At 39.6% G+C, this 5,072-nt stretch overlaps 1 pseudogene; it reads left to right on the top strand.

Annotated features, from left to right (window-relative positions):
- Positions 1-2,321: 2,321 nt before the first annotated feature.
- Positions 2,322-3,527, top strand: LOC104855664 (annotated as a pseudogene).
- The last annotated feature ends 1,545 nt before the right edge of the window (positions 3,528-5,072 follow it).

The raw sequence follows: 5,072 nt of genomic DNA, 5'->3' as shown, positions 1-5,072 counted from the left end.
TATGTAGTACAAGCTAGCCTTGAACTCACTATGGCGCCCAGGTTGGTCTCAAATTTGTGGCAATCCTCCTGCCTAAAAGATATTCTTAACCACATACATTAAGCCTTTAATGTTATCAAATATCCAAGAAATCAAATCTCTTCAATCAGTTCCTTACTGATTAAAATCAGGATCCAAATACGCAGATTTATCAAATGATAGATTCTATGTGAAAAAGATAGAGACATCAACCAAGTGATTGAAGTCTTTTTAGACACCACCATTTTTTTTGAGACAGGGTCTCATTATGTACTCTGGGACGGCCTTGAACTGTGATGATCCTGCCTCCCAACTAAGTGTTGGGATTACTGGCATGTGCTACTTCACCCAACTCAGGCAATTGAAATTTTGGGTCCAAAACCCAAGGAAGAGATAGAGGCCAAAAACACAGATTTGGAAATCATCCTTTTATAGGAAGTGGTTGAAGCTAATTGAACAGATGAAGCTATTGATTAGATATAAAAGGAGAATATGGCAATGAAAATGGCTCAAGTTTAAGGCCTAGCGAAACAACTGCATTTGGGAAAAAGAAGAAACACCAAGGATGAGCATGAGGAAGTATCTGAGAACCAAACATGAAGTGGAAAAGTTAAAAAATTAAACAAGACAGTGTATTAAAAGAAATGAAAACATTGTATAGAGGGTGGACCTGCTTTACATGAAAACACCCTTGGACTAGGTAGGGCTTAATCCCCACTTTATTGTGCCTGTCTAGCTCTGCTATGTTGAGCAAGTTTATTCCCTAAACTCAAGTTTTTTTTCTGATGTAAAAGAAAGGGGTAAAATCAGGCTCTGGTTAAAAGGTGATGCCTTTACTCTATTTCCTGTTGCTGTAACAAAATACCTAAAACAGGATAATATGTAAAGAATCGATGTTTATTTGACTCACAGTTCTGGAGGCTGGGAACTCATAAACCGTGAAACTGGCATCTGATCAGCATCAGGTGAGGACCTGCTTACTACATCACAACATGATGGAGGGGATCATATGAAGAGACAACAAATATGTTGGCTTGAGTCTCTCTGCTCTTCTTTTCTCTCTTTCTCTCTCTCTCTCTCTCTCTCTCTCTCTCTCTCTCTCTCACTGGGGATTGAACCTACGACCTTCACACTGAGCTACATCCCCAGCCATTTTTAATTTTTTTTTTAAATTTTGAAACAAGATCTAAGTTTCTAAATTATCCAAGTTGGACTCAAAATTGCAATCCTCCAGCCTCAGCCTCCAAAAATGCTGGGGTTTCAAATATGTATAAGCATGCCTGGTTTCTTTCTCTTCTTATAAAGCCACTAATGCCATAATAGGAGCCTCAACTTCATAACCTCATCTAATCTTAACTGCCTCTCTAGGGCTGGGGGTTTAGCTCAGTGGCACCACACCTGCCTCACAAGCACAAGGTCCTAAGATCAATCCCTATACAAAAATAGAATCCTGTCCTCCTAAGATCCTACCTCCAAATACTATGAAGGTTTTTGTTGACTGTAAAGGACTAGACAAAATAAAACAGGCTGTTCATTCAGTAAACATTTATTAATACTTTTATAAATAACACAAAAATGTGGCAACTATTGAGTGGAGCATTTAAAGGTGTAATGTTGGAAAATCCTAAATTTAAAAGGCCATAATTCTTCAAGAGTCTCATTAAACATAATAGCTAGTTTTTGTTGAGCACCTAATGTTAGGACGTTCCAAACCCTCTATATACTTTAATGCATCTGATCCTCACAAAAATCCTATGAGATAGGTACTATTATTAGCTTCCTTTTACAGATAAAGAAACCAATGCAAAGAGAAGTAAATTAATTTGCCCCATATCACACAGCAAGTTCTATCCCCAGTACCAAAAAAAAGAAAGAAAAAAGAAATCAACCCAATCACACAGCTAACAAATTGCGTAAATAGACCCAAAAACCAAGTCTATCCTACCCCAGAGCCTGACCTTTTAGTGACTACACTGTATTTCTTCTTAAAAAGATGGCCTTAGGTCCAGAGATTTAGCTCAGTGGTGCAAGTACCTGAGTTCCATCCCTAGTACCAAAAAACAAAACAAAACAAAAAGTGGACCAAAAGATGCCTTAGAGGGCTGAAAATACAAACCAGTGGGAATGCATTTCCCCAGCATGCATAAGGATCCTCCCTGGGAGCCCCAGACAGATAAATGATAATAGATAGATAGATAGATAGATAGATAGATAGATAGACAGACAGACAGACAGACAGACAGACAGACAAAAGATATAGATGCAAAAGTAGCTATCATCATAGAGAGACAATCAGATGTTATATGGCTCCTCAGGAAAACATACCACCACCTATGAAGCAGTTTTGGCCTAACTTGATGCCAGGTGTCATGGTGCTCACCTGTAATCTCAGCACTCAGGATAGAGAGGCAGGAGGATCATGAGTTTGAGGCTAGCCTGAGATACACAGTAAGGCCCTGTCTCAAAACATTATACATATATGCATAAATATATACATGGACCTGAATCCAACAGTCTTTAGAATGATTAAGGTTACAGTTTGCAGATAAAATTCAGGATGCCCAGCTGGATGTGGTGACACATGCCTGTAGAGCTAGCACTCAGGAAGCTGAGGCAGAAAGACCAAGAGTTCAAGGCTGAAGGGAGGTTCGTAAGAAGGGGAAGGGGATTAAAAAAAGAAATAAACTGAGTCACGGAAATGTGCTTACTCCCCAAAATTAATGTAAACTTCATGTATTGTAAACACGTACTAATAAAAAAATTTTAAAGAGTTCAAGGCCAAATCGGGTGTGATGGCACATGCCTATAATCCCAAAATTTGAGAGGTTAAGGAAGGAGGATTATCATGAGTTTGAGGCCAGCCTGGGCTACATGGGCAATTCAAGAACAGGCTAAACTATACAATGAGACACTGTCTTAAAAAACAAAAGCTTTTCTGCTTCAGCCCACAGGACCGGCAGGACAGGCAAGTATTGTGGTCTTCATACCACCAACGAGCTCTGTAGTCACCAACGGGACCAAAGTTGGCTTGACAAACAATACAAGAAAGCCCATATGGGCTGGGGATTTAGCTCAGTAGTGCCACCGCCTGCATCGCAAGCACAAGGGACCTGAGTTAATCCTGGGTACAAAAAAAAAGAAAGAAAGAAAGAAAGAAAGCCAGCCAGCCAGCCCATATGGGCACAGCCTGAAGGTCAATCCTTTTAGAGGTTTTTCCCATGCAAAGGAATTTGGGGGGGGGCAGCAGTTGAAGTCAAATAGCCAATTTCTGCTACCAGGAAGTGTGCAGGGTCCAGCTGATCAGGAATGGCAAGAAAATTACATATTTTGGACCTAATGATGACTGCTTAAACGTTATTGAGGAAAACATGAAGTTCTGGTTGCTGGATTTGGTTGAAAAGGTCATTTACTATTGGTGACATGCCTGAAGTCCACCTTAAGGTTATTAAAATACCAATGCCTCTCTTTTGACTCTGTACAAAAGCAAGAAGCAAAGATTGAGATCATAAATTTTGATAATTAAAAGATAATAGTAATAAATTCTCATATGTAAGAAAAGCCAAAACACCCCCCTCCCAAAAAAATGTTCAGGGCTAGGATAGACCATACACCAGTAATGGGTTCAAGGCCAGCCTGGACTACTAGATAATGAAACCCTGTTTCAAAAATTTTTTTAAAAATCAGGCCGTTGGGTTAAAACTGAATTTTAGCAGTAAAGTGCATGCTTAACATGTGAGGCCCTGGGTGCAATTCTCCTCCTTTTGTGACAGAGGTCAAACTAAGGTTCCCCACACATGCTAGACAAGCCCTTTACCACTGAGCTATATATACCGCAGCCCAACACCTTTTTTAGTGTAAGCAGTTCCCATGCAATGTTTAGTGTGTCCCATGCACTATATTTAGAACACACTTATGCTAACAAAGCATTCACTGCTTATCTGAAATTCAGTTTAAGTGGGAGCTTTGTATTTTTATTTGCTAAATCTGGTAATGCTACTTTAGATCCAGCCACCTACGAATAAGAAACACAAGACAACAACATGTTAGAGGAAGCAGCATGAAGCAGTCAGCACTAGATTGTGGGCAAATGTACAATAATACCAAACTTCTTCAATAAAAAAATTTCAAAACAGGAGACAGGCCAGGCACGGAAATGCATGCCTATAATCCCAGATAATCTAGAGGCTGAGGTGGGAGGATTGTAAATTCAAGCCCAGCCTGGGCAATTTAGCAGTTTAGCAATTTAGCAACACCCTGTCTCAAATTTTTTAAAAGGCAGGGAGGAAGAGAGAACCTATACATTACAAAAAGAATTTATATAGGTAGAATTGCAATTTAGATGATAAAAAATAATCACAGTAATTTCAACACTTACTGGATTTTCAATATTAAGGAGTTATTTTTTTCAGTTTTCCTAGTAGTGGTATTGTGCATTTTTAAAGAGAAGTCCCTATTCTCTTTTTTTTTTTTTGGTACCAGGGATGGAACTCAGGTCCTTGCACTTCTGAGGCAGGCAGCAGCACCACTGAGCTAAATCCCTGGCCCCCATTATTCTCTAACAGACACATTTGAAATGTTTATAGATGAAATTACATGATATCCAAGAGGTACTTCACAATAATCTAGAAGGGGAGTGGGGATTTAGCTCAGTGGTGCTGTACTTGCCTCGCAAGTGCAAGGTCCTGAGTTCGATCCCAGTACAAAAACGAAACAAAACAAAAACAATAATCTGGAAGGGAGGAAAGTATAGACATAACGACACTGGCTGTCATGGTTACCTTCTCATTGCTGGTAAAAAAAAATATCCAACACCCCCAAGTTAAAGAAGGAAAGGTTTATTCTGGATCACAGTTTGTAGAGGTTTCAATCTACAGTTGGCTGCCTCCAAGGCAGGGTGGCATGGCAGAGGAGAAACAGTCCATGGTAGCAGAGAGGAAGCAGCAAGCTTTCCTTTCCATTGTTTTTTTGTTTGTTTGTTTGTTTTTGTTTTTTGAGACAGGGTCTCACTATGTAGTTGTGACTGACCTGGAACTCACTATGTAGCCTAGGCTGGT

This window comes from Fukomys damarensis, unplaced genomic scaffold (assembly GCF_012274545.1).
Source record: "Fukomys damarensis isolate Sample0158 unplaced genomic scaffold, DMR_v1.0_HiC HiC_scaffold_39, whole genome shotgun sequence".
Lineage (NCBI taxonomy): Eukaryota > Metazoa > Chordata > Mammalia > Rodentia > Bathyergidae > Fukomys > Fukomys damarensis.
This window is presented reverse-complemented; position numbering and strand designations above follow the sequence as displayed.